General features: G+C 52.3%; 1 protein-coding gene across 15 annotated transcripts in view; it reads left to right on the top strand.

Annotated features, from left to right (window-relative positions):
- The window catches only part of SLC39A11 (solute carrier family 39 member 11), a 519,734-nt gene that overhangs the window by 498,874 nt on the left and 6,559 nt on the right, over window positions 1–14,301 (top strand). The gene's annotated exons all lie outside the window — the stretch shown is intronic.

Genomic DNA, 14,301 nt, shown 5'->3' with positions numbered 1-14,301 from the left:
ATCCTGGAACAGCAAAAGGACATTGAGGGAAAAGTGGTGAAATTCAAAGAAAGTCTGTAGTTCTGCTGATAGTATTGTAGCAGTGTAAATTTCCTGGCTTTGCTCGCTCTGCTGTGGTTATGTCCACTGTTAACATTAGGGGAATCTGGGAGAGGGATGCATGGGAAGTCTTCGTATTACTTTTGCATCTTGTCTATAAGTCTACAATGATTTCAGAAAAAAAATTTCAAAAAAGATACAATGTGCCTGGTACATAACAAATACTCTAAATATCTGATGAATTATTGAATTTGTATATAAAATTTTCTGAGAAACCTTGAAGAAAAGCAACCTATTTAACTTTGAATAATTAAAAAGAATAAGGGCATTCTCCCACAATCCCCTTATCCCACCCAAGAAATTTAACATTGATAGAATAAAATTATCTAATACACTGACCCTATTCAAATTTTCCAAATGTCCATGAATGCCCTTTATAGTTTTTGTTTGTTGTTATTTGGTTTGGTTTGGTTCATTTGGGTATTGTATTTGGTTTTCATATTTCCTTAATCTCCTTTAATGGGAAGAATTTTCCCTGTCTTTTTTGTCTTGTATGACACAGACATCTTTGAAGAGCCCAGAGACTGGTTTGATAGTCTGCAGTGGGGAGGGCGGCCATCTGTGGTGACTGGACTCTGCCTTCTTGGCCACATGATGGATATTGGTCCTTTCTCCTCCTTTTATGCACATTTGGAACACGATGCTCCCCCCTCACTTTGCCGTTCCTTCATTCCCGCTGCTTACTCACCCCTTGGAGGGCTGTCCTACTCCTACAGCCCAAACCAGCTTCGTTGCACCCCTTGCACCAGCACAGGGTTTGCAAGCAGGAGGGGAGAAGGAGCATGAGATTAGAGTGTATAAGTGGCATCCTCCCACTCTGAAGGCTGGGAACCCTCAGCACCCTGGCAGTGCCTCCCCTCCCCCAGCCCCAGGGCATCCCTGGAAACCAATTAAGCCCTGCACACAATGGCCAGGGAATTCTTGTGCAATACAGTTGTTGACTTTGTCAAGAGAGAAAAGACCAGCAGACCTGTCAGAAGCCATCCATTTATTTGAAAATTCGGGGACACCTCTTTTGTCTTTTAAAGACAGTCAAACAGCATTAATATGTATAACAAACAGGAATCTTTTACAATGTTTGTGCTAGGTTCCACCCCCAATGGAAAATTGGTAATAGATGGATCCATAGTGCGAAATATTGCTGATAATCAGGGGCTACCCTTTGTAAACTGAGATTACAGCGAGACCCGCCATCGCTCTGCCCTGCTTGTGGGCAAGCGATGGGCAACGCTGAGTACAGGGAGAAGCCCTTGAACTCTGGAATCAGCAGACCTGAGCTTATAAAATGGGGGTGTTCGTGTTTCCTGTGTGGGGTAATCGTGAGTGTGAAATGACATGATGCCTGAACAGTGCGCGGCACAGGGCCTGGCACACGATCCGGGCTTGGAAAGTGTCCTGCTGCTCCACATCACTGGAAGGAAGCAGTGGTTTCGCTGGTGTGTAGTGTGTTCAGAGAGTATTGGAAAGGTGCTATTGTTTGAAGGCGAGAATCCAGGGCTGGGTTTCTCCAGGGCCTTAGACTTCCTGTGTCTTGTTCCTGCCTCTTCCCGGTAGCCTTGGGGGAGGTCTAAGGAACGCTGGTGAGGGATGATCAGATACCCTAACCCTGCAAGGTCTTCCTCCACCTTCAGTCGCTCCTTGTAAGCAGGCCCTGCTGCTGGCGGAACATCATTTCAAAGGCTCTCTGTTGCAGCCTGAGCCTCCCTGTGCTCGCACATCTCCTGGCCATGAAGCCTCCGACATCACCGGCAGCATAGATCCAAATGAGAGGAACCCCTCCTTTCCCCTGTGCCCCTTCCCCTCCCTGCCCTGCTCGTCTCTGCCACCTGAGGAGATCCCAGCTCAGGAAGCTCCATGCCCTGAGCCATGTCTCATTTGCAAGGTAATAATCACTCGTTTGTTTGGGGAGCCCAGGCCGGCTATCGGGCACCACAGCCACCTACTGCTGGGCAGCCTTCTCTGCCCAGCCACAGCGGGAAAGGAGCACGTTCAAACTGCATGCAGATCGCCAGGAATTTCTCAGCAGAGCTGAAAGCGTCCTGTTCAGTTTGCATTAGGCGTGCAGTTCAGTTACTCTCCCTGAAGGAAGAGGAGGAGGAGCAGGTGCTGCTCGGCTTTGAACTCGGTCCACATGCCCCAAGGATAACTGGAAGGTATAGTTCAGTCAAAACAAGTGGGCGGTGGGACGTGGGAGGTGGGAGGGAAGCCCTATTCTGTAACTTTGGCCTTGGCCGTGAGCCAGGCAGAGAGCAGCATGGCAGAGACTGCAGGCGCAGGCTCTCAGAGCGTGTGTTATTCAGCAGTGGCGCATTCAGCGCATAAGATTGTGCCCAGAAGACTGTTTGGCGGCTAGAAAAGAAAGGAGCCTTTCACTCTCTTTTGTTTGGCCTACAATGCAGTTTCCCGGAGCAGCCATTTTCCAGTTTCCACATGCAGTGATTGGTTTATGCCATCCAGATGTGCACAATGTGATGGGGAGTTTTGGGTTTGGGTTTTGTGGGTTTTTTTGTTTGTTTGTTTTGGCTTTCCAGATGTGCACGACCAGGAAAGTGAATTTTGGCAAAGGTGGAGGCCACTCTCTGCAGCCACTGGAATCTGGAGAACCCACAATGCCATCATTGTAAGGGAATCACAAAGCTTAGGGTCTGGAAAAGAGCTTATGGGTCGCCCTAGTTAACCTCCTCATTCCCCAGCTGAAGACACCGACGCCCAGGGACATGTGCCTTGCTCACCACGTGGTTCCTGCAACCAGGAGCGGAGAAGACATCAGTCCAGCTAGAATTGACGGACCCGTATCTGTGCCATGTCTGCTTTATCCTCTAGGCATCTAACAATATTCTAGGTGCTTTGGATGCGTCAATGAACAAATAAAGATTCCCACCTTGTTCTGATGCCAGGTTAGCGGTGGGGAACATAATGACCAATAAACATAAAAATGAGTCCATCGTACAGTAGGTTAGACAGTAATAAATGTTATTGAGAACAGACTAGGTAAAGGGGGACCTGGAGCGCTGGGGAGGTTTACGATTTTAAATCAGGATGAGAGTAGACTTCACTGAGAAGGTGGCGATATCAGTTATCTCTTACTGCATGATAAAATCTTAGAAGTTGGTGTCTTGAATCAGCAAACATGGTCGCACATCTTTTTTGTGGGTGAGGAGCTCAGAGCAGCTTTGCATCTCTCGTGAGGTGACAGTCTAGAAGTCAGCTGGGGCTGCAGTCCTCTGGATACCTGACTGGGGCTGGAGACTCGGCTCCCACGAAGGCTTCCTCACCTGGCTGTCGGCAGGAGGCACAAGTTCTTTCCTACGTGGGTGTCTCCAAGTGGCTGCTTGAGTGTCCTCCCAGCATGGCAGCTGGCTTCCCCCAGAGTGCATGGTTCAGGAGGGAGGGATGGAGGCCACCAATGTCTTTTATAATCTGGCCTTGAAAGAGGCAAAGAAGCCAGCCAGAGATATCTGGGAAGGAATGTTCCAGTGAACAATGCCCTCAGGTGGGAGTCATCTTGAGGAAGCACCAGGAGGCCAGGTGGGAGGAGTGAAAGGAGCCCCAAGTTGGTGGGAGAATGAGAGCTGGGCACACAGGGGGACTTGTGGGCCATGGGAAGGACTTGGACTCTGTGTCTGGGTGAAACAGGGAGCCACAGCAAGATTTTTGAGTAGAGGCACAGTATGACCTGACATAGCAGATGAGCAGAGAATAGACTGGGGACGGGACAAGGGTAGCTACAAAGAGACCAGTCAGAGGGCTACAGCTGAAATCAAAGAAGAAGGTGATGAGGTTCCCAGTAGCTGCGGCAGCTGAAGAGGGGAGCAGTGCCTGGATTCTAGACAGATACTGAAGGTAGATCCCCTAGGATTCCCTGGCGGCTCATGTGTGAGGTGCGACAGAGAGAGAGGAGCCAAGGATGACACTGTTTTCAGCAAAACAGTCTACTCAAAACCAAGGTTTTTTGTCTTCTCTTCTCCACAGCTGTCACTGGCCACATTTTCTCCCTGCCTTCCGTGGTTTTAGATAAAGAGATGCAATTGTGTCCTCACATTCATTACTTGCACTTTCTGGGCCTTGGCTACAACATCTACAAAAGGGAAGAATAATCTTCTACCTTCTCACCAGTAGAAATAATAAATGTTTGTAAAGGCACTTAAAGCTGCACAAAATGCTGGAATAGTGATTAGAGGTCTGCAATGGTATTTTGAGTGCTGGCAAACTCAACATTTGTGTGCAGCCGTTCCCTACCATGTCAGTCCTGCAGGTGGACAGAATGAAGCCTTTGGTGAGAAAAGAAACTGGAGTGAGGGGAAATGTCTGGGGAGATGTTTCCTGAGGAAATACCCTGTTCAGAGGTTTCAGCCTGTGGCCTGAGGAAATTGCCAAGCTTGCAAGAGCAGGGAAAGTGAAGCCCTCGTCATCCAAACCCTTAGCTGATCCTCTACTGGGGTCTTATTTGAACACCTAAATTATTTACATAAAGTTCAAAAACCAGAAAAACTAAGCTCTGCTGTGGGGAGTGAGGATGGTGATTCCTTGGTGATGAGAAGGGAGCCCAGGTAAAGTGGCTCCGGGGGACTGGTGTTCAATTTCTTGATCTGGGCGTGTATTTCATGGGTTTGTCCGGTTTCTGAAAATCCATCGAGCAGAACACTTAGAATACTTGCTCTTTTCTACATGCCTATTCAACTTCAATAGAATGGTTTCAAAAAGGCGATAAGAAGTTATTCTTTTTCCCCAAAGTCGGGCCCTACCCAGGACCTCAAGTCCCACTATCAGAGAGCCATTCTTTTCTGCTCAAATGTACTGCTTTTAAAATTCCAAATACCTTAAGGAGAATTAACAAATCAAAGCGCTATTGGCCGTGGATGCTTCATAAAAAGACATATCTGAGGTTTGACCTTTTTTGGAACTTCATATGAATAGAATCATCTGGTATTTACTATTTTGTGTCTAGTTTCTTTCACTCGAAATTTTGTTCTGTGAGATGCCTCTGTACTGTTGGAAGTGGGCACGGACCTTTGATTCTCGTTGCCATACGGTGTTCCATTGTGCGAGCGGAGCACAATTTATCTGTTCATTCTGTTGGTGGTGGGTCTGGGCAGGGTTTCCAGCTTGCGGCTGTCCCTGGCAGTGCTGCTGTGACCCTCATAGTAGGCGTCTTGGGTGCGGACCCCCATGCTGTTTTTAAACCACACCCTCTGGCCCATGCTGAGCACCGATTTTGTTTGCTGTGAGACTTGGCAGGCGACGAGACAAAAGTCCCACTGATGTGTGGGAGGTTTCTCTACACTTCTACAAGGAAAGGTGTGCAGTGGTAGCCCGAATCACCCTCCGACACCGCCCTGCCTGGCAGCTTGACTTCCTGGGGCTCTTCCCTGCCCGCTCTGGGGAGGGTGGCAGACTTGAAGGGAACGGATGGGTCATGTCGTCTCTCCATCAGCCTGGCACTCAGGCTCCCAGAACCGAAAGAAGGGGGTGGGGGCAGATCCCTTGCGTGCTAAGCCAGCTCCACCGAGCAGGTAGGGCCGGTCAGCCCCGCAGGGAGCACCAGGTCTCTCCCCACCTGCAGGCTCATCAAACACCTCAACAGGCAGCCCGAGTGGGAAGCCGGTGATGTCATCACCAGGCCGAACAATCGGGCCTTTCATGGCAGGACGATAACAATCAGAAGAGTATGTGAGGGCCTGCCACTCAAGAACACACATGCTCATTGCACATGGGAGGATCTGAAAGCTGGGGTGAAGCAGGGCTCACCAGGAATGTGTCGTTCTCCTCTCATCATCAGCCGGCCAGGGAACATACCCTGGAGAGCAAGGCTCGGGCTGCCAGGAGGCTCCCTTGCCAATTCGCAAGAGATAGCCACGGCTGTCTCCACCGCCTGCAACCCCAGAGCGAAACAGCTAAGCCACATTCTTTGGTTGGGGCTCAAGCAGAAATGTCCCACGGCATTCCTCTAGCAGGTCCCTGTAAGAGAGAACACAGTGTAAAAGGTGCCCCTGGAACTGTGCAGCCCTGGGGTTCCAGAAGAACCACTGCCTTCAGACTAACAGAGCAGAGGCCTGGTGGTGCTTTTATGTTCAACCCCAAGAATTTGTCTTACCGTAGCTAAGCTCCTTAGAAGACTCAATTCCACTGAGCTGAGAAATTTTCTTTGTGCGAGATATTTTCCTTGCTCGTTCTGAGCAACTTCTGTTGTTCAGCTATTTGCTGAGGATAAAGCTCACCTAAACTGTTGCTTATTCTTTAACAGCTGCTCTCAAGCAAGGGTGATGCTGCCCCTTGGGGACATTTGGCAATGCCTAGAGACATTTCTGGTTGTCACAAATGGGGGATCCCACTGACAGGGGATGGATGGAGGCCAGGGAGCGTGCTGCTGAAAGATCCTACAAAGCACAGGTCAGGCCCCCCCCCCCCCCACAACAGAGAATGACCCATCCCCAAAAAGTCAGCTGTGCCAAGATTGAGGACCCCTGGGGGAGAGGAGAAGAGATGAGAGGTTCCAACTCCATCCAACCCTGGAGGCCTCTGGTTAGTGTCTCCCCGAGTCGGGCTGGGGCTGTCATCCTCTGCCAGAGCGGGTCAGGACCTCAGCTCACTAGCTGAGCAGGCACAAGACAGAACGTGCCCTTAGATATTGGCAAGGAAGGGTGCGAGGGCTCCCCTGCTAGGGACTTGGAGCCCAGGAACCTTCTCTCTCCTTGATGGTTGTATGGATCTGCATGAGGCCTAGAGCAGCCAAAGTGGGCACAGTAGTGGTTAAGAGTCCCCACCCTGCCACTCCCCAGCCGGCTAACTGTAGGGACAAGTTACTTAACCTTCTTGTGCGTCAGTTTCCGCCTCTGTTAAATGGGGTTAATAATGGTAGAAAAGGCACCTAAGGTGGTAGAGAGGATGAAGCATGTTACTACATGTGCCCCGTTTACAACCACGTCTGACACTTATTAACACTCAACAAATGGCAGCAATGCTTATAATCATTTTTATTCTAGCCCGAGGACCCAAGGCACCCTCTGATGGGAGTGGTGATGAAAGGTGAGCTGGTTTCAGCCGCAGGTTGTTGCGACGGGGTCTGCCGTGCTCTGCGCTGCTCTTAGTGCAGGTTTGATGCCGCTGCTGACACAGCCCAAAGTTTCCCTCAGGCTCAGGCCTGAAACAACTGCTAAATGAATTTCCAGGAACCCCCTGGAGCCGAGCGACTCATTCAGCACATGGACCCACAGAGGATGTGGGGAGACCCCTGGGATGGGGTCCCATGTTTGGCCTGGGGAAGACCCCTCCGTGGGGTGGGGCTGGGGCTGTGAGTGCTCGGGTTTTCCCGAAACATCGAGTGGCCTCAGCTGTCCGCAGGCAAATTCATAGAGAGTGCACACCCAGGAAAGGTGGGCTTTGGCTATAAGGCCTTTTGAGTTTTTGTTGATGTGCTGGTTTTGCCTTGGGGACAGGAAGAGAGAGGGAGACCCAGATCACCCTGCCTTGCCATCTCACATATCTCACACCTTTGCACACTCGTCTTCTTTTCTGTGTGAAATGTTTCCCCACCCCCCTCTCTCTCTGTCTCTCTGTCTCTCCCTCTCTCCCTCTCTCCCTCTTCAAATTGTCCCCATCCTTCAAAGCCCACCTCAAATGACACTTACTCCCATAAAATTTTCCTGGAGCTTCTGTGTCTGCCAGAATCACCCTCCCCCTTCCATCATGCCTCTCATTGCAAGTGGCAAGCCTGATGCTCTCCTGTAGTTATTTGCGTGCAAGTCTCTTTTTCTCTCTACTAGATTATAAACTTGATGATAAAGGCCCTTCCTAATGTCTTTCTCCCTCTGTGACATAAGCTCTTGCACGTGCTAGGCTTGAGTGGTTCATTCTGGAAACACTCCTGAAAAGAGGCTCCCCCCGCCAGCCCCGGCCATCTGTTGCCATTTCCAGGCTGGGTTGACCAGGAGGCCACCGAAGCCAGAAGGCTAAAGAGCACAAGTTGGAGAAGAAATTGGTGTGGGCTGGGGAAGGCACTGGGGTGTGTGGAGCGGGGAGTCTGAATCACATCTAAGCTCCACTGCGGCCTCGGCCTTTCCAGGGATCTCGGGCAGTTTTAACAGTAGCTGCTGTTTGAGGAGAACCCATTCCAGGCCGTGAACCACAACTGGCTCTAGACAGCGATTATTGCCAGTCTGCACAAGAGCCCTGCAGGTGGTGGTGTTCGATACCCCTTTGACAGACGCGGCGAGGCTGAGCTTCTTGCAGCTTGCACTGGGTCATGTCGGCACAGCTGGGGGTCCCACCCGGTCTGGCTGACTCACCCACTACAAGTCACATCACCTCCAAAGGACAATGAGCTTCTCTGGGCCTCCATTTTGCTACCTTAACAATGAAGACGTTGAACAAGGCGATCTCCCAGGGCTTTGCAGCCGGAGTGTTCTCTGACTTTTAATTCGGGGGACTAAGCAGGAGAAGGAGAGGGCAGCTCCAGGGGGAAACAAGGTCATGCTTCTAGCTGCTTCTAGGCCTCGAAAAAAGAGCAGCAGCAACTGCCTGCCCCGGGCGGCCTTTCTCACTTGGCGAGGTCTCCCCTGTTGTTGGCAACCCACTCTTGTGGTTAGTGGTATCTAAGGAGAGGGGCAGGGAGCCCCTCCTACCCAGCATCCTGGAGGGCTGGTATACGCTTTGGAGACCCTGGCCATCCCCTCCAGGAACCACAAGGTTGGGAGAACAAGGAACGAGAGAGGCAAGTAGAGAAGCACCCTCGGGCTATTTGCTTTTGCCCTTGCTCCAGGCTGGGAAGGCCAGCTGGAGAATGGGCACCCTTTTCTTGGCCCGCACCTCCTGGCACCCCTCTTGGGCCCAGCTTGCTCCATCTCCTGGGAGGCAATATCATGAGGGAGCCCAGCCCTTTCTACCCCTCACAGGTCCCCCACCCCTGTTTCTAGCCACCTCCTAGCTCTAAGCACTCTGGAGTTGCTCTTTTGTGTCCTAGAGCCCCAGACAAGAGCAAAGCCTCGGCTGCCCTCCCTGCAGGGAGGTGAGCTCTCCCACCCCGGGGCACCCAGCCAGTTCTTGGGTGTTGCTCAGGGCTGGGCTGGAGACAAGCCGCCCACACAGACCTGCCACCCACGGGGCCGGTGAGGGTGGGAGCAGAGCCGGCTCTCTACAGTGAGGTACACCTAAAGGGCCCAGGAGGATCTTCAGAGCAGAACTTGCACCAGCCCTCTGGAAACCTTGGGTAAGGGCTTTTTGTTTTTGAAACATCTGCTCAGTTTCCAGAATTCTGTGTACATCCTTTGTGGCAAATTAAAATCCTCACCCACGCTTGCCTCTGCCACCTACCATGTTCTGGGAGTTTCCTGGAGTGACCAACCCATCCTGGTTTTACCGGGACTTTCCCAGCATTGGAACTGAAAGTCCTGCCGCCCAGGAGACTGACTCTTCGGTCCTGGGAAAATGAGGAGGTTGCCCCACTCCCACCCCCCCAAGTTGCCATCACAAAAATCCAGCCCAGTTCAGATAATTCTGACTCCTTGACCTATTTGCCTACACATTGCTAAGGAGAGAGGTCTGGACGTTAAGTAAAACCATGGCTACTCACTTAGCCCCCATCGGGAAAGTAAAGCTGTATTTTGGTCTTCATTCTTGCCTTTCTGCTTTCCACTTCCCCTCCTCCTTGGTGTTTCAAAAAAAAAAAATCAAAGTACAATAAGGAACAAACTTTAAAAAGAACTTGCATCTCTTGGGCTGGGCCTGGAGTCACTAGCTCTGGGTCTGCTCCTCCCTGGGAAACTCAGATTCCTAAGGGAAAAGAAAAGGGAAGTCTGAATGCTCTGAGCCCAATCCACCTCCCCGACAGGCCCTCGGCTCACCTTCCCAGAGATGCCCCTCCACGGGCAGCCTGGCCCTGCAGCCTCAGCTGACCACCTGCCCCGTGAGTCCCCCGTCTCCCACCACCCCCTTCCTTCTTCCCCACCATCCCTCTTTCTTCCTTTTTTTCTGTTCTCCCACTGGGTGTGCTTCTCACAAGCCAGGGTGACAGGTCACGGAGGGACTCGACTTGTCACGGAAGGGAAGCCGTCAGGGACCGGCCTGTGGTTTCTTTTCTTGCACTGCCCTCCGTTCCCACCTCCCTCTCCCTCCCAGGGATTTGCTGTGGTCTGGACTAGCAATGGTGTCTTTGTGCTACTGCTGGGGAAGAACAAAACACAGAAGACAGCAGCTTCACTGTCTTCTGAAGGGGGTGGGTTTTCCCCCTTTGCTTTTGAATACGGCTTTGAATTTTCATTGCCCATCCTAGAAAGGAAACATCTCACTTGAGCTCTCCTTTCCCAAAGCTTCAGCAAGCAAGGGGAGAGCCCACCGGCCCCCTCACCCAGGAATGCCCGTGCAGAGTGTTCAGTTAAGTTGGAGGCTATGAAGGAGAGCACAGTAGGGCTTCAGGGAGGGAGCTAGTGAGTCTGGGGCTTCTTCTACGCTGTCAGCTCCCCTGGAGGGCTGCACACTTCCCTGCTGCTTGTCCGCATTTGGCCACACTTGCTCCTGATTGCTTCATCACTTTTGTCTCTGTGTCCTGTCTCCCCAGTACTCGTCTGCTTTGATACTCCTGCCCTTTGTCTCTCAGGACCCCTCCAGAGCACCCCAAACCAGGTTTGCACACAATAAGCTCCCGTCTGCGCGGCCGCCAGCCCAGCACAAGCGGCTGCAGTGTCCTTGGAGGCCAGCGTGTGCATTCCCCGCGATGCTCCTTGGTTGGATATTGGAGAAGGGGCTCCTTGGGCAGAGGTGGTGCCATCACAGCCTCACTCTCATCCCCCTAGATGATCACTCAGGCCAGTGGCTTCCAACACTGCTGGGGTCTCAACACCAGAACAACTCATCTGGATCTCCAAGGGTGGGCCTCAAGCCACTGGTATCTGCTAAAAGCTCCCACTGATTATAATGCATAGCCAGGACTGGGACTTACTGATTTATATCATGTTCCTGATATTTATATCATGTTCCTGCTGGAGAGGAGTAGAGGACATGCAGGGGACCGGCCCTGCCGAGGGGTCTCCCCCCTGAGCTGGCGTGTGACAGGTGCACAACACACAGCAGACCAAAGCAGACCGAAGGCACCCAGATGGGCCAGGGCCTGCGTCACACATGACATGCAAGCATGTGCGCCCGTGCGTGTGCACGTGTGTGTGCGTGTGCAGACACAGAGGAGAGCCAGAATTACCAAGGGCCTTACGTGAAAGTAGGAAAGGCAGAGAAGCTGTGGTTCCAGCCTGTGTTAGCTTCCTAAGGCCGCCACAACCGAGGACCACCAACGGGGTGGCTTTAAACACCGGAAAGTTATTGTTGCACAGCCCTGGAGGCCAGAATCAAGGAGCAGTCAGGGTCATGCTCCTCCGAATCCTTCCTCGCCAATCCTGGCCTCTGTCCTTTCTCACGAGCCCTCAGCGTCCGTCTCTGCCTCCGCGTTCCCCTGGCCTTCTCCCTGGTGACTGTCTCAGCGTGTGTCCCCGTCTTGTGAGGACACCAGTCAGAGCGGATGAGGGCCCACCTGACACAGTTTGGCCTCATCTTAACACATCACGTCTTCGAGATCCTGTTGCCAAATAAGGTCCCAGGCCCAGGCCCGGGGGTGAGGACGTAGCACGTCTCCCGGGTTGGACACAATTCACCCCGGAGCGCAGCCCTTGCTGGGGGCTGGAGGAGCCCAGGGGCACTCAGCAGAGAGTCCCTGAGAGCTGAGTGGGGCGGGGGCCGCTGAGCAGGGCCGGCCTGGCAGGACACAGAGGGTGTGGCACCGGGCTGGGCAGGCTGGCGTGGGGCACGGGTCGCCAGGCTTGCCAGGGATGAAGAACGGGGTTTCTGTGCTGTTATCAGGGTGGTGGCTCTGGGCAGGATGTGGAGGAAGCTTCCGCAGCCCACCCTGCTGACGGCTGGGGTCAGTGCTGGATCAGGGCGTGGATTCTGGGAGGGGGCCCCTGCCTCTGATGTGCTGTGTGACCTTGGGCTGGCAGCTCCGCCATGAGGCCCAGGGCCAGTCGTGCTCCTGACTGTGAACCTGTGATGGGAGGCAGGTGACAGCAGTGAACCGTGAGCCAGCCTCGAGGTGCCCTCTCCATGTCGGAAACCTCGGCTTGCCTCACTGGCGAGAAACCCTGGACCCAGGGCTTGACAAAAGGCCAAAAAGCTGGTTGTATTCACATACCCATCATGGGGTAGGGAGAGGATACTGAACAGGGTTGGGGGGAGGGTTGCACTGTGAGGGTCTGTCCAGGAAGGCAGGGCAGAGGCTAATAAAATGTTGGCAATTGCCCTTGTGTTTCAGAACTCAGGGTCAGTGTGGCCTATGAAACTGGCAATGGAAGCTTCTAAAACGGCTGTCTTTTGGCCAGGGCTGGTTGGAGCCCAGTTGTCAGGATCTTGTGACTTGAGCAGGGCTTGACCACGCATTCCAAAGCTGGGATTGGGTTCCTGTCCCGGGGACCCAACAGGCAGAAGAAGTGAGGCTATGGACTCTGATCCCAAACCCAGTTCCCAGCAGCAGGCACCCACCACCCTCCCTAGCGGAGCTACTGACGGGTTGCCCTTGAGCCTTCTGAAGTGAGAAAGCTCTTGACTGGGGGGTGACGATTAGGAAAGGAAAAAAGGCCAAGATGGCTCAGCAGGGCCACCACCACGCACATACATATGTAAAAAGCAAAGGAATAGAACAACAGTTTTTTCCTAAAAATCTCTAGCCAGATTTCTTTTTTGACTCCATCTAATTTCTCCAAATCCACGCTCTCTTCTGTTAAGCTGGGGCAGATTGGGGTTGCCTTGGAGGATGTGTGAGCCGCGGCTGATGCCCACTTAGCACCTTCCCTGTCAGAGGCACTTGTGAGAGGAGAGTAAGACCATCCCCAGCTGCCTGGGACAAGATCTTAGAGTCACCAGAGGCAACCCCTGAGTTCATTACCCAGTGCAGCTTTCCGTACTTGGAAGCAAAGAATGGCTCATCAAAATACCCCAGAAATCCTCCCAGCATCTCTTGTCTCCTCTGTGCCCAGAAAAGGAGTCATCTCCAGGCATTTACTGGGGCGCAGCAGGGATGGAGCTTGGAGATGATTACAGGAAGGATGCCAGCCTGGGAGAAGCCAGAGTCTGCTCCTTCCAGAAGTTTCTGTGCTACTTGAATACACCGACCGTCACAAAGAGCATGATTTCAGAAAGCCTTCCTGCTGCACAATGGCTCTCCAAGGAGGAAGATGCTTGCCTGTCAGATCTTACACTGGAGTCTCAACAAGAGCAAATTAACGAGTACAGATTGGGAATTCAAACAGAGATGGGCTGCAGGACATTCAAGCTACAACTATTTTTGTAGGGGAGTGAGTTTTGGTCCAGGATGGAAAGCCTTTTATAGCCTATCTTGGAAAGGGACCTGTGAGTTTTTGGAAAGTCCTCCATGGCTAGAAAGGGTCTCACCCCCCACCCCCCCCACCCCTGGCTCTGCTTCTTTACACTGACTCAGCTGTCCTTTTGACCCCAGCTCTCCTAATGAGTCGTACTTGTCTCCTCCTCTATCATCAGCTCCCATCTACATCTCAGTGATACCTGACCCCACCACGCAGTGCTTAGGCCCTCACTGCATACCATCCCCATGTGTGCAGAGCTGTAGCTGGGCTGTCCCAGGTAACCCTCACAGCAACTTCAAATTTTACAGCTGGGGAAAGGGAAGGTAACACAGCTAACAAATCACGGACCCAGAATTGGAACATAAGTCTGACTGGCACAGCCAGAACTTTTAGTCACCGTGTCAGTGGCCGTGATGGCCTGAAGAGGGACATGGGTGACAAGTCCAGGGCCTTTGCAGCCTCTCCTGACAGCGCTTTCACCTGCCACTGAGGGATTTGGGCCAGGTTGGTAGACTATGGCCCCAAGACCCTAATCTGGCCCACCCCCTGTTTTTGTAAAGAAGGTTTTATTGGCACCCAGCCAGGCCCATTCATTCACCTATCTGTGCCTGCTTTCCCACCCCAATGCAGAGTTGAGTAGTTGCAACAGAGACCCAGTGGTCCTCAAAGTCCAAAATATTTACTATCTGGCCCTTATTCATGAAAAGTTTGCCAACCCCTGGATCAGGGGATGACATCATAACAGATTGATGAGGATCCAGGTGAATTAAATGAAGACTCATCTTCACTAATCAAAATCTTCCAAGACCCTGTTTCCAAATAACGTCACATTCATGGGACCGGGTTA

This window comes from Choloepus didactylus, chromosome 18 (assembly GCF_015220235.1).
Source record: "Choloepus didactylus isolate mChoDid1 chromosome 18, mChoDid1.pri, whole genome shotgun sequence".
In the NCBI taxonomy this organism is placed as follows: Eukaryota; Metazoa; Chordata; class Mammalia; order Pilosa; family Megalonychidae; genus Choloepus; species Choloepus didactylus.
The sequence above is the reverse complement of the archived record's forward strand: the minus strand, read 5'-3'. Positions and strand labels throughout refer to the sequence as shown.